This window comes from Alexandromys fortis, unplaced genomic scaffold (genome assembly GCF_014885135.2).
Source record: "Alexandromys fortis isolate MF-2015 unplaced genomic scaffold, M_Fortis_MF-2015_v1.1 scaffold_89, whole genome shotgun sequence".
Lineage (NCBI taxonomy): Eukaryota > Metazoa > Chordata > Mammalia > Rodentia > Cricetidae > Alexandromys > Alexandromys fortis.
The window spans coordinates 6906915-6932232 of NW_026067973.1; the positions used below are offsets into that span (position 1 = coordinate 6906915).

The 25318-nt window shown below is 37.5% G+C and overlaps 1 protein-coding gene across 5 annotated transcripts in view; it reads right to left on the reverse strand.

The window, feature by feature from the left end:
- Positions 1 to 25318, reverse strand: part of Sik2 (salt inducible kinase 2) — a 96627-nt gene that overhangs the window by 57886 nt on the left and 13423 nt on the right. The gene's annotated exons all lie outside the window — the stretch shown is intronic.

A 25318-nucleotide genomic window follows, 5' to 3' on the forward strand; every position in this document is an offset into this window, starting at 1 on the left:
TTTTCAGTTACTCATTGTAATTTCAGTGCTTAGAGACTTACAAAACACACTTTGAAAAACACTACCAAAATGGTTAAAAGCACATTTATTTATTTATTAAAAACAATATGGATTGGCTACATTTGTTTAAAATTACTTTTATTTATTAACTATGTCCTCAACCAATTTATTTGCCATCCCTTGTCTATATGAGGATACTAATAAAACATCTACCTGAAAGAGGTTTACATGAAATAGGCATGCAAACTGATTTCACATAAAACCTAGCACATGGTATTTAGTCAATAAACAATTACTTACTGTTTTCAGTATCATTAACAACAATTTTAAAATTATACTTCCTAATTAAGGCCATACTGAATCTGGTAGGTTCTGCTTCTTAAAGAATTAACATTAATCAAATGTCCAATTACATGAGTTCATGTTACTTACATTCATATCTACTGCTCCTTATTTTTTGTAACTTGCTTTAAAAATGGGGTGGTGTCAATCCCAGCACTCGGGAGGCAGAGGCAGGCGGATCTCTGTGAGTTCAAGACCAGCCTGGTCTACAGAGCTAGTTCCAGGACAGGCTCCAAAGCCACAGAGAAACCCTGTCTTGAAAAAACAAAAAACAAAACAACAACAACAACAAAAAAGGGTGGTGTCAAAATGGAACACCAAGATGATATTAACAACACAGAGTCTATCACCAGGGCTATTGGCAAAACTGCCAACTGAATGATTTGATCTAGGTGCTCTACCAACTTCCACCACACCATACCCGCCACCCTACCCATGAACATATGCTATGACTGTTCTAATAGAATGCAAAGATGTTAAAAATCAGAAGCGATCAACTTTGGTCATAACTCTGAACCACTAATTTCCCACAGCTGGAGTATATAAAAAACAAGATTTAAAGTTACAAACAACACAAAGTTGTTTTAAATCACTATTAATTATGTTACTTTTCAAATGTACAGATGGATATACACTTGTATACGGACATGTGTTATTTATTCCTCTTACTTCTGTATGTTTTGAGGGTTACCCTTAATAAATCTGATAAACTCTCTAAGAAAGTACAAAATACACTGATGTAGAATCTCCAGCCATGTGGTTAGGAAGGACACATATCAGTATAAGGAGCTGCTCTGACTCCATTATACATTTGTAAAAAGCTTCAGGAATGGAAAATTATTTCCACCAGGGTCATCAACACACAAAAATGAAAGCTATTGAACCTAAAAAGTACTCTTGGCCAGGATAATATATTTGACACTGGCAAAGCAAAAAACAATAATAAACAACAAAACAAAACAGAAAAACCAAAATCCCAGAACTCACATCATACTAATGCAAACTAATGAAAATGAAGTCCCTGCCAGAGTGTAGGCACCCAGTTTATCTTTGACAAGTGAACAAATGTACAAGCAATGGTTACCTTCATATGCATGTAGGCATATTAATTTATCTTTTTTTAAAAAAAATCACTAAAATTTGGGGGTTAGAGAGATAGCTCTGGCAGTAAAGTGTTTGTGTATGATGTGTGATGGTTTGAATGAGAAGTGTCCCCAACGGTTGGGCATTTGAACACTTGGTCCCTAGTTGGTGGCAGCATTTGGGCAAGTTTAGGTAGTGCAGCCATGCAGGAGAAAGTGCTTCACCAGTGGCACTCTTTGACATTAAGTCTCCTGCCACTTCAGGTTCACTGTCTCTGCTCCAAGATGTGAGTTCTCAGCTTTCTGCCCCTGCTCATGCTGTCCCACGTTATGGACTTGAATTCCTGGAACCATGAGCCCAAATAAGCTCTTTCTTTGATAAGGAATTGTGGCCATGGAGCTTTACCACAGCAACAGGAAAGTAGCGAATGCACCATGCAAGTGAGGGAACCTCGAGGTCAGCCCTCAGAACCCACACAACAAAGCCAGGCAAGCTGGTGCACATCTGTAATCTCAGTGCTGTGGAGGCAAGGACAGGTGAATCCCTGTGGCTTGTCTGCTATATATGGTGAACTCCAGGTTCAGTGAGCTTTGTCTGAAAAAAAAGGGGGGGAGGGGATGGACAGCTCCTGAAGTTGCCCTCAGCTCTCCACATATAAATACACACATATGTATACATACACATGTACTTATCTATCCACATATCCCTACCAAAACAAAAAGAAATTACTAAAACTAAATATAAACAAGTTCTCCATTAGAACCCATAATATCAATATCACTAGGACCTCTATGGAAACAACTCAAATTTAAACTGTATTTATTTAATCAAAGAATATTTTTCTTACACATGTAAATATTTCAGCTAAGAATATGCAGCTTAAGGAAACTGAGTAATATAGATCTAACTTAAATTCTGGAATGTTCTTAAAAGACAAAAGAGGCCAAGTAAAGCCAGCAAAAATCACTTTATTTTCATGTACACAGAGTTAAGAAAGACAACATTACCTCTACAGTAAAACTCACAACACTATATCTAGAAAATTCATGCTGAACTAAGACTAGCCATATTATTAGGACTTTCAGAGTAAACATGAAAGTGAATCTCACTTTGATTTTAGCTCTATTGATTACAACCTTGATTCAAGGCTTCTAAATTTTTTTTCATTTACCCTACATAATTTTATGAAAATCAGTTTTCATAATTTAATTATATACTAATTTGGAAAAACCAAGCAAGCAACAGTTATTCAAAAAATTATATTCTGATGTTTAATTACCAGATACCTAGATAGGAAAAATACAAGAGGCTAAAAATGACTGTCTTAGAAGAGCAACAGAATGTAGTAATTTTAGATATACATGCCCAGCCTTTATTTCCTCCAAACTAATAGTTATAATATTTTATAACGGCACTAGAGCATTTTTGCCATCACTATTTCTACAATGGATAAACAGCAAGTATTCAAATAATAGTAAGCAAAGGAGCATTTGTGGTTTTCAGAGGAAATGCATTTGAGGGATGGGCACTGCTGCCATGAGTGCATGTGGAGTGAGAGGGCAGCTTCGTGGAGTTGTGTCTCCCCTTCCACCTTCACACGGGCTCCAAGGGTCCACGCAGGGTGCCAGGCTTGTGCAGCAGGTGCCTCGACCTGATGAGTCACCTCACTGGCCCAGAAAGATGTTTTCAAATCTTTTCCTTACTGACTTTTAATAAAGAGGTTGAAATTCTTTTCTTTCCTAGGCTTTAAACAGCAACCAGCAGAATTTATAACTTGCTGCCAATTACATTTGTGTTTTCCTTTAAAGACCATGTTTTCTTCTACTTTTAAAGAAAGTTTATAACAGATGGTTTAGGCAAGTCACAAATTAAAAATTGCTTGGAAAAATAATTAATTGTTAAAGCAAAGATCTGAAATGTAACTAAATTAAGGATGTTGAGCTATAATTTTAGCTCTTTAACATAGTCACAAAAGGAATATATAACCATTAATCCAATATTGTATTGGGGGATGATCTATACATTGAAAAATCATATTAAAAGGCTTAGAACTATTAGCAATGTTGGGAAGATAGTACATTTGTGTCTAACTCAACGTGTGCTTGCTAGCACATTACTACACGTTACTTTTCTGCATCTCTTTCATCACTTAGATCTAGATAGATGTGCAAACACTTCTATGAATGCTGTGGGGATAACTTTAAAACTGTGAAAGCGTTATTCTAGAGAAATGATAGTCTCAAGAAAGGGTGAAAAAAGCAGTAGTGAAACAGTCTTTCTTTGTTCCCATCATCAGCATGACATTGCCACTACCATCTGTGCTCTCAATGAACACAGTGACAAAAGGACAGACCCACAACTGCACCATGTACCACCATTTATAACACAATCTGACATATTGTCTTACAGAATCCTTGTGAATCAAAGAATGCTCATTCCTTGTTGCATTATTTCAACCAATGAGTATTATTAATCCCAAGCACACAAGCACATAAGTGAACTGAGATGGTTACAAGGATCCCTCAGGGTCTTATTGAGTAACTGCCGCTATAGCACCACAAATGTCACAGATCCCTATTGTTTTACTTGGTTATGTCCACTTGTAAACAAGATGATGATTAGGGAAAATAATCACCATGTACTTGCAATAGCAATGCATCACTTTTAGAGCACAATGGTCACCAACCAGTGCACAGTGTTTGATTAACAGATTCAAAGTCAGCGTATAGACAGATACACGGAATATGTGCAAGGATCAACAAAATGCTGTACTCACAGATGGAGAGACAAATGCGCAGAAGAAGAATGAAACTATGTAACACTCCCTTAACCAGCCTGAAATATAATAGGCGCTACAACAGTGGGGATGACAAGCAACATAACGTATCAATTATAAAATATGTAGAGCCTGACAATTTAGCAAAGAGCAAAAAAGTATTCATTTTTGTTAACAATTCAAGAACATGCTGACTGGGAGGCCGTAATTGGAAAACAGACATATATTTCAGTAATAAGATACAGTTGCCACAGTCTCCTGTCCGTTTGGACTATTTCCAAAAAAAAAAAAAAAAAAAAAAAAAAACCAAAAACTACACTCTAAAGTATATCTTGACTGAACTGGAGAGCTGCCTGACTTTCCCCAAATAATACCTTATTTTCTTTTCTAAAAGTAAAAGCTACAAATACCTACGATGAAGAAATTTAAGTACAGAAATACTCAATGTAAAAATAAAGGCTCCTCAATCCCAGTGCTCGGACAACCAACTATAGCCCTTGATTCCAAACTTTGGCCCATGTGATAAGAAAAATTTATATATAAATAAATTCAACATTTTATTTATAAGCATATTTATAGTATAAAATATTCTAAATTGTACAGACTTACACATCTTCCAACAAAATGAAATTTCTATGTGGAAACTCCTATTCCTATGTCTCCAATGTGATGTATTAGAAAGTGGGCACTTCTAACACGATTAAAGGGTTAGTACCAATGTAAAATAGATACCAGAGAGCTACCTCACCCATTCTACCATGTGAGCACACACTGAAAAGATAGCCTGTGAGGATACCAGCCCTTATCAATACCACAGGCACCTCAATTTTGGATTTACCAGTGTCTAGAACTATGAGGAAATACATTTCTATTGTTTATACTAGCCAGTCTAAGGCATTTAGTTATGTAGCACAAAAGAATTATAAACTGCTTTAAGTAAAATGTATTAAATACTAATAATATATATTTAAACCACAAATGCAATTATACTATATATATTATTTATTATTCTAGAACCTGATTTTTTCAATTTCTTAACCATTTATCCTTTAAAATTTAAAAATATCCTAAAACCCATAAAGCCCATTTCCATTTTTGTTCCTATCCACTCATTCATTTATATTTTTTGTTAAAAATAGTAGTCTAGATTGCTTTTAAGTGTATCAGTTAACAAAGAAGCATGATATTTACAAAGCAAATTCTCATACACTATGGAAGCAAAAGCTCATGACAATTTGAGTCTTTTAATTTTCCTGTCTTCATCTTCTGCAACATGAGACATATTGTACATTTAAATGTATATGTTTAGAAACAAACTAACAGGCGAAGGTGTTAGCTTCCTTACAAATGAATTTGAGCTAAGCAGGAGAAATGATGAGAGCAGTCACTTAGAAAATGAGATATATGCTGTCAATATGTTACAATTTTTCTTTAAAGTTCCTTTGGGAACACAGAGATTTTTCTGAATTTTATAGTGTGGCAGACCTCAAATACATTGTCTTACTATAGTGCCAACAGTGTTCTACTTTTTACCTTCAAGATACTGCCTAATCCCCTAAGTCAATAAATACTAATATTAAAAATTAACAGCTTTCAGATAATTGTTGAGAAATAATATGTTCAAAGATTTGTAAAGATTGCCTGACTACTCTACATTTTAAAACATAAAACCTTAAACAGCAAAAGCAATTCCACTCAATCATTCAGTTACTGAGCTTATATTACAAAGCACACACTTACTGGTATCAAGGATACAGAGTGAGACTGGGCCTGCTCTGGAGAAATCATTGTGTGGGAGGGAAACATAAACTTACTTTGTAAGCGGATGACACGAGGACAACATGAATGAAGAAAGCCCTCTTTAACGGAGGGACAGATGCGGCTTTAAAAATCAAATGAAATGTGAATGGAAAATGAGGGGGCTTTGCCTGGTAAGATGGGATTGAGGGGATTCTCTCCAGCTGTGAAAATAAATATGTCTATTTGGTTTCTGTGTGCAATTCCATACACACATCTCCTAAAGACTCCTGGAGCTCCTGTGTGACAGGAGTATCTTCCTTTCAACCATACAGAGTTTATGCTAACTGAGGGGACTCTGATCCTTTTCTAGAAATCTTCAAAATGAGGCCACCTGCCTGAGGAATCAACTAAGATTAGGGAGTTTAGAATTTCAGTCCTACCTCTAGGTCTTAAAAGGGAAGAGTGTTGGAGATTGAGTTAATCACCAATGGCCAGTGACTTAATCTATTGTCTTACATAACAGAACTTCTCTAAAAACACAGGACTGTGCCCAGAAGGTTCTAGGTTGGTGAACACACTAGCACCAGGAGGTGGTATATCCAGAAAGGACACAGAAATAACACACGATCTATTTACTTATCTGGTTCTAGACACCTCTTTCATTTGGGTTCATCAATTGTACCCTTTACAACAAACCAGGAAACATAAGCAAACTATTTGTCATATTCTATAAGCCAATCTAACAAATTATAAAATGCAAAGACTTGTGAGAAGTCCTGAGCTTGCAGCCAAGCAGAAAAAAGTTCGGGTAATGACTACTTGTGACTGTGCTGCAAGTGAAGACAAATTTGTGGGTAAGCCCTTCAGCCTGTGAGGTCTGATATTAACCACTTCTGGGCAGACAAACTAAAGGACAGTCAGCTAGTGGTGGAGAACTGACCAGTGTAGAGGGGGACTTCATCAATGCACTGGGAGAAGGCCTGGGCGTGGAAACCAGCTAGAGGGTGCTTATACAGATGCATGATTATACAGAGAACAGTAGAGCATCCAACTTGACTTGAGGAAAGAAAAGGACAAAGTTCTGTGGTATTATTTATTCATTCTAAACACCAATCATTATATAAACAAGAATCTGAGATTTTGAGAAGTTAAATAACTTCCTAAGTTACTTATTGTTCAAAGACCAAATTAAAAAAATCTAGCTTTGCATATCTTAATTAGCTTTATTTGCAATTCTAGAATTGGTTAGCAGTCTGAATCCAAAATGGTTTAGAAAACTCCTGCGCTACCACATGGGCAGGTTATATTTATAGCTAAGAAGCGGAAGTGACCTACAGAAGACAGAGGTGATGAGAGAGCTGAATGGTTACAGCTTGAGTCTGTCTTATTAGAACAGGGGAGAATGGACAGAAGGCCTGAATAAAATTTATAGCTTCACTTGCTTTTAATTACTCGCCTTTATCACTAATTTTACAGGACAAGGCTAAGCAGTAACACTTCCATTAGCTTTACTACAGATAGCACCTCTGACATCTGGGTCATAGTAACAGTATCCGAAATTAGTTTTCAGGAACTTAGAGGCTGCTTTTGTCTAACTCAAACCAGGTTAAGATGACTGACTCTTCACCCAGGCCTACACATGTGTTCGGTGAGTAACCACAGGCCTAAAACACTACCTTGAAATCAGGATAATGATGCCATTTTCTGAACATGTGTCTGATGAGGAGCCATCTAGTTTGATTATGTATGTACAGATCAGCAATTACTTTCCTCTTCTCCACTTTCTCCAGCTCCTAGCCCATCTTGTCTCCTTGTCCCATAAGCACTCTTAAACCCTACCTGAGGAGGCACATCTGAGGCTTGGGTCTTCTGTCTTTTCACATTTGCTTGCCTTGTGAATAAACTCTTTCTTTTGTGAAACTTGAGGGGTTTCAGTGATTGGCATATATTGTAGGGAAGAAAATGGGCTTGGTTTGGTAAAAATGGGTTCAACAGTTGGCTATTTGTGATTGGCTGAGACTCAAACTTCTTGTTACAAGACTAAGTTACAGTCTGTTTATACATCTAAGTTAGGTTACAGTTCACTATGAATAGGGAAACTGTTAGGGCAAACTCAAGTTATATACACAGGTGGCTTTAAATCAAACAGCATTATTCAGTCTGTGGCTGAGTTAGGATAAGAGTTCAAGGCTATGTGTGATTCCAAAGCCCATAATGGTCTTTCACATAATACACAGAGGGAGAGGATGGGAACCAGAACTTCAAAAAGGCTTGCTCTGTACTACAGGAGATCTTAACAGTTGCTATACCAATTCATGACAAGGAAGAACACACATATTTATTTAGTGAATGTGTGTGTATGTATGTACGTGCGTAGGCATTCTATGTAGGTGGTCAGAGGATAACTTGTGGGAATCAGTTCTTTCCTTTCACCATGTGGGTTCTGAAATAGTAATTCAAGTGGTGTTTTATTTTTAAATGGACATCCATGCATAAAATAGATTGGTGAGGAAAATATATTAGATAAGAGACTAATTGGATGTTAATAATAAACTGGAGTAAATGAAGGAAGAACTAAATTGGAGTATGGCAATGGAAACATAAGGCAAATCAAAGAGACAATGAGAAGTATCTCATAGAAAAAAAAACCTGTAAGACTAGACAACTAACTAGACATAGACTAAAGAAAGATGAGTTAGGGCTGGAGAGATGGCTCAGCGGTTAAGAGCATTGCCTACTCTTCCAAAGGTCCTGTGTTCAATTCCCAGCAACCACATGGTGGCTCACAACCATCTGTAATGAGGTCTGGTGCCCTCTTTTGACCTGCAGGCATCCACGCAGGCAGAATATTGTATACATAATAAATAAATAAATAAATAAATAAATAAATAAATAAATAAATAAATAAAGAGTTAAAGATAACCTTGTGTAAGAAAAATGGTCAAATTAGTGAGAAAATTTTAAGCACAGGAAGAGTGTATTTGGAAGAGAAGACAACGGCTCAGTTTGTAATCTGTTTTAAGTACCATGGCAGCAAGAAAGAATCTGAACTTCAGGGAAATTTCAAGGTTCCAGTTAAAGACTTGAAAATCAAGGCCTAAAGGGAGCAAAGCCTTAGGAACAAAGGTTCTCACAGTGAGAGAGTGCCTAGAACTGTTTTTTTCCATCAGAGAATGCCTTTGCGTGTGTGTGTGTGTGTGTGTGTGTGTGTGTGTGTTGCTTTCTAAGCTTTAGTTTGCTGCAGCCAAGGTAAACCAAGAATGAGGACTAAAAGGAAATAGGTAGATTTGCTCCTCCCCTGGTGATCTTCAACAGACACACTACTGTTACTAAGTCTGTAACTACCCACCCTGCAAATATTCTCTGTACTTCAGTAACTGGCCCTCCTGACTTCCTAAAAGAACTTTCCTCAGACTTTTTATAGCACCTCTCATGAGGTATAGTACTCTTCAGTTATGTTTAAATTCTCCTTTGGTCAATACTCCCCTTCCTCAAATGCTTAGCAAAGGTATCTAATAATATAGTTTTTTTAGAAAATGAACAGCCAAATAAATGGCTGACAATGGGATCAAGATGCAAAGAGAAAATTTTTTACTGTTTAATGTTTAGTTTATTAACAATAAAGCTGGGTATTTATATCTTTACAAAAACCCTGACATTTAATAAAAAGTAAATCTATTTAAAAATAACTGAATGCAGATGGAGATAAAAGAAATTGCTTTCCTTGTTTTTAAGATGGCAGACTAAGAAATGGCTAGTTTCCTTGTATATCAAATCCTAGAAATGTGAGAAGATTGATTACTTAATTTGCAGTCAGTCACATGAAATAAAGTTGATGGGCTAGAAATAGAATATTTTATAATCTATAACAGACCAACTGAACTGAAGAGGAAAATCACAGTTTAAAATAATCATGGCACTTAAATAATAACACAGACCAAAAAAATCAGAAATGGCACTGCCAGTGTTCAATATCCAAATGTGTTTTGGACTAGAAAAGGCCAAGGCACCACAACAGTAATATTGGTTGGAATAGCCCAGAAGGTAAAATCAAGCCAAATCAGTCTAAGTTCATACCCTAGATAATACTCCCCTAGACAGACAGAAGGAAGTAACACATATTAGATCTTAGAGCAAGCTCTAGTCCCAAGGAGGTTGCCTAACAGAGGTAGGAAAGAGTGTAACAAGGAATTTCAGTGGCAAGGTACAAACACAAAGGAAGAATGAGAACACTTCTAAGAAATGCTAAACTCCACTTTAGATAGAAAATGAATTCAACAAATGAGGACAATGTCCACATAAATAAAGTTATAACATAAATGGAATAGGATTTAAACTAAGAATGCTTGATTTTCATTTGTAGTCATGACCTAGATTTATCCTTAGAACAATTAGAAGATTGATCAATATATAAAACTACTCTTCTTAGTGGCTAGAGAGATGAGACAGTTCAGCAGTGAGGACCCAGGTTCAATTCCTGCACCTACATAGTGTCTCAGCCCATCTATAACTCTGGTCCCAGGAAATCTGATGTCTTCTTCTGGCCTCCTTGGCACCAGGCATACACATGGTGCACAGACATACATGAAGACAAAACACCCTTATACAAAGAATAAATAAAAAACTAAACAAAACTACTCTTCTTAGACCCTGGATAAAAGGCAACAAAGGACTCTGGTTCCAAAAGGAAAGAAAAAAATTAAAGGAGGCCTATGATAGCCTAGCTTTTCTGAAGAGGGTGAATTTTGATAGGGATGCTAAACAGAACACGTTCCTATTCTTATTAGAAGGCATAGAACTCAAAATCCAAGTCTGCGGTTTCTCTAAGATGTGGGACAAAGTTCTGGAGGGAATTGGGTATGCAGGGAAATACTAAGGCCAGAAATCTGCCTGAGGTACCAGCAGATCTTTGTAAAAACTAAGACATAGGACTAGGCTGAAATTCTTTAAGACTGGTTGAAAGACATTTGGGGCTCCTGCAAGGTTGAGCTCATTTACTGCTAACAGGCACAGTAAGAGCTTTCAATGGTCAACCAAGACATCCATCAGAGACCTAGACCATGAAAAGCATGGTTGGGTAGCCTCAGCAGGGAAGCTAAACCAACAGAGTAAAGGTTGTTCACATCCTAACAAAACCCAGAAGGATCAAACTAAGCTAGGAGTAACAACTCCCTACCAAATTTGAGCACTCTTTAAAAGTAGACAAAAATAAAATAAAATATACAGAAACTTGACAATGTGAAGTCATGATGGTCAATATTAAAATTAGTCAAACATAGGCAACAGAGCGTGGAAGACTGCTGCCTATAATCAAGAGAAAAACTGACAGGAGAAATTGACCTAGGAGGAGAAAGAGACTGGAACAACCAGAAGATATTTCAATAGCTGCTGTCACTACCCTCAAAGGTGTAAAGCAGACACTGTGTTGAGGAAAAACGAACCTAAGACAGGCTTCCTAGAGAAGAGAGATTATATCACACTCATACCATAACAGCAAACGGTAAAAATATCAAATTAGAGAATCTAGAAACAAAAGACTTTATACGTCAAAATATCAACTGTAACTTGAGAAAACCAACGCCTTAGCAATGAAAAACAACAGGGATCAATAATTCACACTGTAGTGTCCCCTAAATACTCAGGAATGCTTGGCACAAGAAATTCCAAAGGTTAGTACAAGGTGAAGGTGAAATAAAGATGATCAGTTGCAGGACGGTTTAAGAAGTAATTTCATCAGATCTCCTCTCTGATCCTATGCAACTAGGTGAGTACACTGATTTCTAGTCCAGTACAATTCCAGAGTCTTGAAACTAAAGTAGTACTTCCAGACATAAGGACCCCAAGAACAAATGGGGAGAAAGAATATTGTCACATTAAAAATGATTCAGTAGATACAGACATGTTGGATCCTGACATGCCCCAGCCTTCTTCACTCAGGAAAGCTATGGTTACCAAGCCTCTCTAACTTCTAGATAAAAGATTGAAAGAATCTTATAATTTCAAATGTAAAGATAAAAATATTGAGAATTCCAAATAAAAGAATACAGCCAATCACCTTAATAAAGCCCAGAGTAGAAAAATCCCACCCACTGACTTGCTTTCTAATCATTGTTATGGTTCCTTGCTTTTATGTAGAGAAAAACAACTAAATATGTACATAAACATAAAAAACCTCTCCAATGTAAAAAAAAATACACAGATGAAAACAGATCTGAAACAGAAATAAAATTCAACCTGGAGGCAAAAGATTATATAGTGAGAAAAAAATTAATTTTTCTCAGAGAATTAACAGAAGATAATGTAAAACCATTAGGTTAATTATTTTTAAAAGAAATACCAGCAAACAAATTAAGCTCTTCAGTGTTAAAAATACAACAGCAACTAAGATTAAAGGATAAAGTTTAAGAAATGGCCCTGGAAGGCTGAGCAAAAAGATAAAGAAGCTATGGGGCAGACCAGAAGATGGCTCAGTGTCTCAGAAGCCAGTTCTGAAAGTAACCATCAGTGGGATTTAAAGCAATTCACCAGAACCAACGAGAGCTCAGGGTTGAAAGGATCCACTGCCAACCCCAGCACCAGGAGTCCGAACACTCACTCAGAGGCCATCATTTCAGAACACTGGGCTGAAAAGAATTTATAAGCTTAAAGACACAAAACTAATTCACAAGAACCTTCATGAAGTGAGGGACTTGATTCACCAATGCAATCTCAACAACTAGAACCTACCTAACCTAGAATATTCCCACAACCCCACAACAAGTAATGTATCACTTTGAATCAGTAAGATATAATTTTTAAAACATATGCAATGGGCAAACCACACAATCAGATTATTCATTAAGAATAAAGCAAAGCATCCTATTTTTAGGAATACAACATCTTCAGAAATCTTAACTCTTTGTGGAAGCAGAAAGGATATTTGCTGAAGGGCATTAAAAAGGTCACCCCCTATGTAGACACAGCTTTTCATTTTACCTTAAGTAGGAAATCCATCCTCAGCAGATAGGATTCTCCCTTTTCACAACAGTCCCTTCCCCTGAATTAACACAACCTGATTCAAATTCCTTAATACAATAATTCACTTCACAGAAATTCACCCAAAGAAACAGCCAGAGAAGAAATTACAGACAGACTGTCAGTGTTGTTTTCATGTGACCAGAATCTGGCTGGCTGTGCTGCAGCCAAGTGCAGGGCCAATGCTTTTCTCCATTCACGGTGGTTGAGCTAGAAACATTGGACATGGCCCAGCTCACCTGTCACACAACCAAAGGTCAACTCTAGCCGGAACTCAAGGCCAGGAATTATCAAGAGATAGTTGAAATAAAACCAGGAGTCAGTAGGACAAGGAGTCTACTCTTTAGAAGCTCATCTGTTCAATTATGGTCTATCAGACTTATGTTTCCAAGCACGTGAAGTTTCAAAACATTTCATTACTGTGAAATTTAGTCCATTCATCAAATATATCTTTAGAAACTTTACTTCCTGGGATTTACAGACAACAGTTTTTCAGACCTACACCATCGACTATAAATTCCTCTAATGGAATGGATGGGTCAAGCCACTCCTGCTTTTGTGTTTTGTAATCTCCAGCACAGTGCCAATCACAGAGCACTTAGGACGCTCAAACAGCTCAAATTTTTGCTTGTTGACATGCTAAGGGAGACAGAGGTTCACAGATGTCAGGCAGCTTGCCCAAGGATGTTTACATCAGCAGTTAAAGGTGGGACTCAGGCTAGAACACAGAGACCTTTCACTGGGCATTTTAAGTTTGTGACCCAATTTAAACAAAAGCAGGAGGGAAAGCCAATGACAACTGAATCAAGAACTATGCCAGGATTTGTGTAGTTCCTAGTTTCTCTAAATGCTGACTAAATTTACATATAATTCAACTAGGTCTGACATCTTCAAAGGTAACAGTGTTTCACGTAACTAATAACTATTCAAAAGGAGCCATCCAAATTTTTCTAAGGATAGTTTAATTTTACCTCAACATTTGCACACACCTTCAGTCTTCCCACACTGACATCTACCAAATACACAAGAACAACGTTTATCCATTGATCTATGTGCACAGCAGATTTAGTCCAGTCAATAAAACTCAAAAGATCATGTGCCCAGGATAGGACTGGAAAGAAAGATAGGAATAGGCAATTATATCACATTCATTTTTTATTTAATACTGAATTCAATGGGAGGTATAGAAATAGTCTAAGCAAAAAACTGACAAAGAGGAGACTTACCAGTCTCCTTCAAAATGATTTTGATAGTAACATCGGAACTCAAGAGGGACTAGTTGAAAGGCAAAGAGACCCTAGTCTGTTGAAGTAATTAAAATGAGAAATGATGGTCTAAACTAAAGCGATGAAGGAAGAAAATGGAGAGATGGAGATAAATTTAAGTAACTGTCCCTTGGGACCTCAATTAGTAAGTTTTTCAAAACCTAAAAGTTAAATTAGAGTCAAGTGGTTATGGAAAGTGAGTAACACCTTCGAGTTTACTTAAAGTCAGAGAGTAAATGGGACTACCTTCCTAACATTACTTTTAAGCAATAGCTATGGAAACTGTCTCTGATTCCCTAGGGAACTAAGTGACTAAAGGTATTTTGATTTAGACAAAGCCCTTTTCAATTATCACAGCTGGCATCCCAGTATGTTACTATTGAAAGGGAAAGACAGGAAATGAATCAATAAACCTCAGGCACAAATTCAGCCTGAAAAGACACAGCATATCAAGAGGCAGAAATCTGAAAACAAAGCCTCTGGGTAATTTAATTACCAGGCCGGAATCTGCTGACTGCCGGTTTAATTGTTTGAACAGAACCCAAATTGTCTGCCGAGGCAACCGCTCTATGATTTTTGCACCATTTATTATTGCACGTGACCACCTGGATAAATAAGAAATAGTTCTAAAGAATGTAGAACTATGAATAACTTTCATTAATCACACCTATAACTCCAAATGAAAAAAAAAAACAGTTTTTTTTCATGTTACATAACTCTGTCTCAGTTTAAACTGTCTTTATTTATTTATTTATTTATTAAAGATTTCTGCCTCCTCCCTGCCACTGCCTCCCATTTCCCTCCCCCTCCCCCGAAACAAGTCTCCCTCCCTTGTCAGCCCGAAGAGCAATCAGGGTTCCCTGCTCTGTGGGAAGTCCAAAGACCACCCACCTCCATCCAGGTCTAGTAAGGTGAGCATCCAAACTGCCTAGGCTCCCACAAAGCCAGTACGAAAAAACCAGTTTTTTAAAGCAAATTTATTTGCTATTATATATTCCAGGCTACTCAGAAAATTATATCAGGTATTTTAAAAACCAGAAAATAAAAGCTACCATTAAATCCACATGCTCTCATTTACCATGACATTCCAAAAAGGAAACTTTAAGGGAGGTGTAGAAGTCAGAATAAAGTTAAGTAGAAGGTAAAACTACCATTAAATACCCAGAAACTGCTTAGGATTCTAGAGGAAACCAATTTCTCCCTTGATGCAGTTGGTATTTCCTCATTCATGTTTATCTCCCCAAGAGTAAACACTCCTTTCAAAATCTGAACAAAGAAGTGCCTGAGACTACTTAACCTGGCAGCATGCTCTTTGGCTTCCCTGAATAAATAAGTCTTATAAAGGCCACAGTAGACTATTACATTGTTCATTCAACAGGTATTTATAAAATCATTTGTATTTTGCTAAATCCTCATCAGAACTTCAATCTGTTAGAGAGAAAAAGTAGACGTGAAGTGCTAGAGATAGCTCAGTTGGTAGAATGCTTGCCTGCCATGTAAGAAGTCCTGGTTTGATCCCAAGCACCCAGGAGGTGAAGGCATAAAGAAATTCAAGGCTTTAGGACAACCTGGGCTACGTGAGACCTTGTCTCAAAATAAACAAAACAGGGCAGAGATGGTTCAGTGTGTCAAGTATGTCCTGTGCAAGCCTAAGGATCCCCAACTTCCACATAATAATTCCATTGATCTGCAATCCCCATGCAGTGGGGTGGAGACAGGCAGGATGCTGGACACTCAATTGATAGCCACTGTAGCCCAAAAACTGGTCTGACCTCTAGGTTCAGTATAAGACCCTGCTTTCTTTCTTTTTCTTTCTTCTTTCTTTCTTTCTTTCTTTCTTTCTTTCTTTCTTTCTTTCTTTCTTTCTTTCTTTCCTTACTTACTTATTTACTTATTTATTTTTTAATGTGGAGGAGAGTAATACAAGAGTACACCCAATATTGACTTCTGGCATCCACTTGTATACAAATATACATATATACACCATACACATGAAACCCAAACAAAAACAATGAAAACACAATAGCAACAAAAAGCCATGAAGACTTTAAGAATAATAAAAAGCAGTTTGTAGATAAGTTATTAATATGAATTATACAAAACAATGTAGAATGTTTTTCTAAGAGGAAATCAATGAGGATATAATTAATTGAGAGGAACTTTTGATTAGAGAGAACTTCAATTAGTTTGGAAGAAAGGAAGAGAGGGAGAGAGGGAGGGAGGGAAGGAGGGAGGGAGGGAAGAAGAAAAGAAGGGAAGGAAAGGAGGCTTAGAAGATATAGAGAACAAAGGATTTCCAGATCAACATTAGCAATGTCTAATTTAGGGTTTCTATTGCTGTGAAGAGACACCATGACCATGGCAGCTTTATAAAGGAAAACACTTAATTGAGGTGACAGTTACAGTTTCAGAGATTCAGTCCATTATCATCATGGTGGTGAGCATGGTGGTGTGCAGACATAGTGCTGGCTACATCTTGATTAGAAGGCAATAGGAGGTGTGGTGCAGGAGAATTGTCTGTATTCTGTCAATCATGTTTTAAATAAACGTTGACTGGCCAGTAGCCAGGCAGGAAGTATAGGTAGGGCAATGAGAACAGGAGAATTATGGGAAGAAGAAAGTTGTCTCCGCAGTCCTGTCCAGACACCGAAGAAGCAGGACGTGACCTACCCCGCTGAAAAAGGTACTGAGCCATGTGACCAACATATACTAAAATAATTGGTTAATGTAATATATAAGAGCTAGCTAATACAAAGCCTGAGCTAATGGGCCAATCAGTTTATAACTAATGCAGACTCTCTGTGAGATTTCTTTGGGACCTAAACGGCTGTAGGAACTGAGCAGGACAGAAACCCCAACAAGCAGGCCCTTATGTTACAAATGGCGCCAACGTGTGAAAAACTGCATCCACATAAAGACTGAGACAGCCTGAGACAGCTTGGGAAGTAATTCTAGACGCAAAATAACAGCATTACACATGGTTTCTTGGCAGCAGCAATTTCTTGGGTCTGCTCTGCTTACTAGAGGCAAGCAAGCGCTCTCATCTAAGAGAGGCTTCCTGACTCAGCTTTAGCTGTAAAACTTTGCAGCTCTTTTAAGAGGTCCAGCCAAGAAACACTTAAATAGTGTTGACAAAAAGCTGACTGCATGCTTTTTGGTTTTCAGCGATAGCAGGAAAAAAGCTGTGCGGCTTTAAAATGCCGGCTTTTTGGGCCGTCCTGCCAGTGCAAACTCTGACTCTTTGAGGCAGGAGGTCTGGCTACAGAGACAGCATTTGAGTGTTGTTTGTGGACACACTGTTGCAGCTTGCTTGCTGGCAAGGACCCTGAAACGCCATAGAGTTGAGGCAATAGCCATAGAGTTGAGGCAATAAACACGGCTCTGGCCGGTACCTCTGCCACGAGCCTGGAATTTTAGAGAGCCAAGGAATGGGCTGGAACCAGTCGTCAAAGCCACAGCATTAATCCTACCCATACTGCTTAGCAAATTGAAGACTCATGTGGTAAGAAAAAGAGAGAGAGATACAGTAAAGATAGATTCAAAGATAAAAAAAAACCTCTAAATGGTTTGCTGTGTGTTAAAAATATATGCTGGTTTAGGAGAGAAAAGAAAAAGGTTAAAGTCTTTAAAATAAAAAAAGAAAGAGAGAGTAGTTGGGTGTGGTGGCACACACCTTTAATCCCAGCACTTGGGAGGCAGAGGCAGGTGGATCTCTGTGAGTTCAAAGACAGCCTGGTCTACAGAGGGAGTTCCAGGACAGCCAAAGATATACAGAGAATCTGTCTCAAAAAGTAAAAGTAAAAATAAAATAAACAGAGGTTAAGTTAAGCCACATAAGGATGGAAAATACACAGAGAATCTGAATATTGTATGTTATTATGCTCTCTTTGAATTGTTTGCATGCTGTGGAAGGAGCAACAGCTGCTAAAAGATATTTGCTTATAAATGCTGTTGAATTAATTCAAGATAGGTATTTTGAAAATACTTGACTTCAAAATTGAAGCCAAAAGGTATGTTACCTTGGAGAAGAGATTTTGCTTTTGTTTCTACAGGAAATAAGAAGCTGTGGATTCATTCTGAGTTAAGAAAAATCAGGTTTGATCAAGGAAGATCACCTGAGAACATATAGCCCAGATGTCTGAGTTCTACATCCAGAACACATTCAAGACTAGGATACTCTAGTCAGGACTTGATCATAACTCTAAATTTTCTTTAGGTCCTCATAAGATTATCAGTGCCTCCAACTAGCTGGAAGTAGCCTGGAATACTACACCCACATTCCCAAAAAATGGACTATGCATATTTTCCTTTGTTTAAAAAGAAAGAAAGGGGAAGTGGTGTGGGAGAATTGTCTGTATCCTGTCAATAAATAAATAATAAACACTGATTGGCCAGTAGTCAGGCAGGAAGTACAGGCAGGACAACCAGACAGGAAGTAGAGGCGGGACAATGAGAACAGGAGAATTTTGGGAAGAAGGAAGCTGTCTCAGCAGTCCTGTTCAGACACCGAAGAAGCAGGATGTGACTTGCCCCGCAGAAAAAGGTACCGAGCCATGTGGCTAACATATACTAGAATAATGAGTTAATATAAGTTATAAGAGTTAACAAGAAGCCTGAGCTAAGGAACCAATCAGTTTATATCTTATGGAGAACTCTGTGTGATTTTCTTTGGAACTTGCTGGCTGTGGGAACTGGGCAGGACAGAAACCCCAACAAGCAAGCCCTCTTGTTACAGAAGTGGGTGATATCTTGAGCATAGGAAATCTTAAATCCCACCCCCACAGTGACATACTTCTTCTAATAAGGCCATGTCTACTCAACAAAGTCACACCTTCTAATAGTGCCCCTCCCTAGAAGCTTATGGGGGCCATACATTCAACCTACCACAAGTACAAATCTGAAATTTGTATGTTCTATTGCCTTGACCCTTGATGGTGTGCTGTTCAAATTGGACAAGCAGGACACAAAAGAGAGTGGCTGCAAAACTTTGTAAAGACAAGGTAGAATAATCCTTCAAAAATCCTGCTTCATAGAAAAGTCTGTTAAATATTCTAGGCCTGTGGGCTGAAGGTGGATGCCCCAACATTGCAGAGGAACCCTTGGGTGGTTGATAACCAGTACGAGCATCAGAAGGGTCTTGTGACAGATGATCAGATATCGCTATGAGATTTCCACTGTATATCAAGAGGTGATAAAAGGGCTCTTACAGTCTCCTGTCCCTAAAGACAACCACTTCCCAACCTCTATAACCACCCATCATTGTTGCCTGTGGTAGAACCACACGCAGATGGAACCATACAATGCACGCCTTTGTTTTATTTTGTATTTCGAAACAGGATTTCTGTGTAGCCCTGCCTGTCCAAACTCACTCTGTAGACTAGACTTTCTGAGTTCTGGGACTAAAGGCATGCCTGACCATGCCTGGCTATAAACTGTAGTCTTGTGTTCTTGCTCAGAGGTTCCTATAAGGTTTATTTATGTGCTACTGTATGCTTTTTGCCTTCAGAGTCATCTTAGTTTGCATTACCATATCATAGACTGCTTTGGATACATTAGCCACTGATGAAGATTCTGATTGCTCCTCTTTTGGGCATTATGAAAGGGTTGATATGAACATCCCTGGGCAAATCACTTGGAAGAACACTTGTTCTTTTTTTGTTTATGTGACTGGGAAAATGCATGTTTAACATTATGAGAAATTATCTGTTTTCCTAAGTGTTACACAAATTACACTTCCACTGGTAGTATGAGAGTTCTAGTTGCTTCACAGTCTTTCTTCCATTTAGTGCTATCCATCTCTAATTTTAACCAATTTAGTTGATGTGGAATGTTGCTTTACTGGGATTTTCAATTAGTATGTCCCTGATAACTAATATTGTTGAATATCTTTTTCAGTGAAGGGTCTAGTTCCAATATTTTACATACTGTTAAGCTGTTATATTTTTATTGTTGCAGCTAAATTCACTTTTGAATTTTTTCTCATATCTTCAAATGGCAACTATCTACATCAAACTAAATGTCCTGGTTATTACCTCTAACACATTAACATCTAATTCATCATTTTCCACTTTGAAGCCAAACTTACATATTGTTGCCAATAGTATAAGCATTTTCTCCACTTATACCTGCTCCAAATCCTACCCCTGAGTCAGTAAGACCTCCTGCGGAGAAGGTAAAGTATAATTACTGGCAGTATTGACTCTGGGATTGCCTCACTGAATCATCCAAGGCCAGTCTGTCATTTAACAGTTGTGTGACTTTAGCCAAATTTCTGAATCCAAATTTCTAAATCTTTCAGAGCCTTCCTTAGAAGGTTTTTCTATTTTTTTTTGAGATTTACATGATCATATTAAATACTTTAGCACCTAACTTGGACATGCTTAACAAATATCAACTGTCTTATTTTTAGAATTGGAATTATTTCATATTTAAAATCTTTTTGTGTGATTCTGGTATCTAACATCTTATTTTTTTTCTCTAACACCTTAATTCAGACTTTTCCTTCCATGTAAATAAAACAGGCTCTTAAATTGCGTCTTCTCCCCTCCTCAACTTCAGACTATACACCACCACTGGGTTATCTTCCTGAAACATCATTTACACGCTATCACCTTTGGGCTGAAGGATGGTCATTCTAAGAAATAATGCTAACCTTTTATTCTAACACACAGGTCTTCTACAACTGGTCCTTACACACCTCCTTAGCATACTTCTTTTACATATAGGGGAAAAATTCATGATGCATTGAAGATATTGTTCTTAAAAGTAAAATTAGAAACAGAACTAGCACATAAGGGAAATGGAAATAAATCCAAATTAATGAGCTAAAGTGAATGTCATTGCCTTGGAGGAAGAGAAGAATATGTCAGTAGAAATGAGGGCCGAATGGTAAAAAGAACAAACCTTTAAAAAAAAATTAGTTTATCCTTACACTAGCACAGCATACTTTTGCAAAAATTAGAATTTTGGATATAGAAACAGAGGGGAAAAAGGGAGAAGAAAAAGGAGAGTGAAAGAAAGGATGGAGGAAAGGAGAAAAAAGTTGACCTATTAAGTAAAGCAGATAGTATAATCTGCAATTTGTCTAGATTAACGATTATCAATAAATTATGCAAGGAATAGCTGGGCACAACTAGGAGCTAACCTAGTTATAGACTGGAGAGTTTTAGTTTTCAACAGTGAGATACATGAAAGCTATTAATACAGTTGTAATATAATAAAGCTATTTCAGGAAAATTGAACTAAGTACACTGAAATATACTTAACTAGGGAAGAAATAGAGTATGGTAAAACATGAGATCTTCACAAATTGAGACATGAGGTGATGAAAGCCTAGATTAGGGTGATGACTGAAGAAACAGAAGGATTCAATTTCAAGTCATTTTGCAAGAACATAGTATGGTTTGCTGGCCAACTAAATACAAAAATAAAAGAGCGAAAAAAGATGAAATAAAGAGGAATACCACACCCTCCCAGCACAGAGTAGGTCTAAAACAATACTTGTAAAGGTAAAAGGTGATTCCGAAGTCCTAAGTCTAAAAGATAAACATTAAAATATAGCAAAACAAAACTCCAATACTGTTTCTATGTGGTTCTTTTTATTACATTTCCAGCTGACTTAACACATTTTTGGCTCAATTCATTTGAAATCTTACACATATTTTTCACTATTTGGTAGATGTTGCTTGAACTGCATATTATCACATATAGAAGCTACATGAAAATTAATCTTTTTCTAACAACTGTTCTTATGCCACTACCTTACTTTCAAAACTACTCCTTCCCCCGTACCCACCTCTATTTAATGGTCATTAAACAAATTAGAAAATGAGGACAACTAACATGACTACGCTTGTGGTTTAGAAAGACACCCTGATCATGGTTAGTGGTACACTACTGAATCCTACCTCTATGAAGGAGGCAGAGGCAGGAGAATTGGTGATTTGAAAATTTGAGGTCTGTGCTATACAGTGAGGCTTTAAACAGAGAGAGGGAGAAAGAAAGGGAATAGGAAAAAACAGATCATTCTAGAAACATCCTGGAGACCTTGTTAAATAAATCAATTAACAACTGTATAATACAGACAGGGGAGAAAGGAGGATAGAGAGATGCATGTTTTTTGAGAGACATGTAGGAAGCACCGGCAGAATTTCAAATCATCTGAAGAGGGATGCTGGAGATGAAATCAATACTGACACCAAGGATCTCAGCTTAGAAGATTTGGCACATGATGAAGCCAAGTTAAAATTAAAAGAGAAAGAGAGAGAGAGAGAGAGAGAGAGGGAGGGAGGGAGGGAGGGAGGGAGGGAGGGAGGGAGGGAGGGNGAGGGAGGGAGGGAGAGAGAGAGAGAAATAGTTTTTGTGAGAAAAGACATTGAGTTCTGTTGGGCTACAACCCGCATAAATAACAAAGCCAAAATAAATAAAAATAAATCATACTAAATGGTCTCTGATTCCTCTAGAGTCTTCCATTCTAAACAGTAAATATTATCCAAGGATTTCATCATATTTTAAAATTAAATTATATTACTCATTGGCTTCAGTACTCAAACGAACTGTACCACAGTGGAAAGTTAACTAACACTCTCTGTCCAGCTTCTCTATCTAAAAGAGTCTCCTTTTCAGAATTTAAACTGACCATTTACCCTAGATAATTTACAATAAGAATAAACTTTTTATGTGAAAATGCACAAAGTGTGCCTCAATTTATATATGAGTGTAATTCAAGCTTATTTCAAAGATCTCAACAAAAAGAAAAGTTGAGACCATCCCCTTTTCATAAAAATGACACCTAACATGTAAAACCATTTCTAGTTTAAACTACAGCTTAAAGTTTTTAAAAAAAATCTAGCCTGGTTACCATGGCACACATCTTTAATCCCAGCATTCAGAAGGCAGAGGCAAGCAGATTTCTGTTGAGTTCAAGGCCAGTCTGGTCTACAGAGTCTAGGATAGCCAGGGCTGTTACACAAAGAAATATTATTGTCTTGAAAAAAAAAAAAAAAGCTTTAAAAATGGGTAACGACCTAATAAAGCCTTCTCTTGACTTCACTGGTCCTGTGAACTACTTCCCATTTCTCTCATTGAAAAATTGCTTGCACTCACCATTTTCTTCTATTTGTTCTTTAAACACCTTTAATCAAGGTTTTGGTCCAGCTGCTCCTTCAAATTTGCTCTCGCTACTTCAAAACGGTGATATCAATGCCCACTCTTCAGTTCTTGATCACCAGCATCACTTGACAGAGATGTTCACTCATCCTCCTGAGACTACTTGGTTCACATGTTTTCCAGCAAACCATGTTTTCTTCCTTTCCAGTCTCATCTTCTGTCTTCTCCTCTTTTCCTAACTCTTTAATTTAAGTGCCTCAGGAACTAGATCTTAGTTACTCCCATAATTACGCACACTACTTTAAGTAGTCTCTATCTGACAAGAAATCAAATTGATTTTACTTTAAAATTATGTACTGAAGGGCTAAAATAAAGAGAAGATGACTCAGCCAGTAAAGCCCTTATTGTGCAAGCATTAGGATCTGAATCCAGATCCTCTGTATCCACATAAAAAACGGGTTCAGTAAAGGATCTGAGTTTAAGTTCCTAGTACCCATGTAAAATTCCAGTATGGTGGTGTGCACCTGTAAACCCAAGGCTTGGGTAGTGGATCTTTGGGGCTGGCTGACCAGCCAGCATAGCTGAACAGCAAGTTCCAGGTTCAGTAAGACCATGCATGCTTCAAATTTAAAAAGGTGTAGAGTGACTAAAGAAGACACTTGATGTCAATCTGTGTCTCCACATTTACACAAGTGCAACAAAGATAGTCTCACACACACACACACACCCCAATGACTCCCTATATTACTGTACATTCTAACCAGAGCTGACAATAACTACTTCAAAACCCTCTAACCAGATTTTGGTTACAATCTATTTTGAAAACAGCAGTGTGTCTCAGTGATGATTTGAATACGATGACCCAGGCACTCGTCTGTTTGAGTCTATTTTATGTGTATGGGTGTTCTGCCTGCACAAAAGTCTGTACATCACATACGTGACTGGTGTCCATGGAAGCCAGAGAGGGTGTCAGATTACCTAGAACTGGAGTTACACAGTCCAGCTGTCATGTGGGTGCTAGGAATTGAACTTGGGTCCTCTGAGAGAGCAGCCAATGGTCTTACCCACTGAATTATCTCAACAGCCCCGTGCTTAATTCTTAATGAGAATGACTACTGAAAACTGAGTAGCAGCTAAAGTATCTACAATAGATACAAAGTCCCTAAATCTGGTCCTCATTCCTTCTCCCGTTTACCTTTCTGACTGCCTCTCTTATTAGTCTTTCTCTTTGCTCCCTCTTGTTCCCCTCGTGCTTTCTTCTCTCCAATCATGGTGGCCTCTTTGCTAATCCTTAGACATACCAAGAACTCTGTGGCCTCAAGGACTCTCTGTATTTATTCTTTTCTATCTCCTGATAATCCTCTTTTCTCCATATATATAGACCCATGCAGTGAGGTTTTCTTTGACCATTTGTCTTTCACGCTATCCCTCCATCCTTCATGCAAAGAAGCAGAAAAATATGAGCAAAACAGAGGAGAACAGTAGCCAATCAAAGCTGATCCAGAGCTGAACAGACATACTGGACATTAGCAGACATGGACAGTAAAAATTTATTGTATCTCAGATGTTCAAAAGCCAAGTAAAGACATAAGCCCCCTGATACACATGCAAAGGGTTCAAATCAGAGTGTAATCTATTCATTGTCTGAGGTGAAAAATACATTTAACTATGAAAAACATATTAGATATTACAGAATAAAAGACTAGTGAGCTTGAAGACACAGAAGAGTAACTACTTAAAATAAACATAGGAAAAGGAAATTCTTTAAAAAGACTAGGCAAGACTGGACTAGACTCTTAAAGAGAGGAGAAACAGGTGGGACAAAAATAAGTAAAGAAAACAATGGCTGAAGAATTTCTAAATTCAATAAAAACACTGTATTTACAAGTCCAAACAACTTGTGAACGCTAATCTAAAGAATCTTGAAGAAAACCACACAAAATAATCAAATTATTAGAATTGGTGAAAATTGCCTCCAGTTCAATCCTCC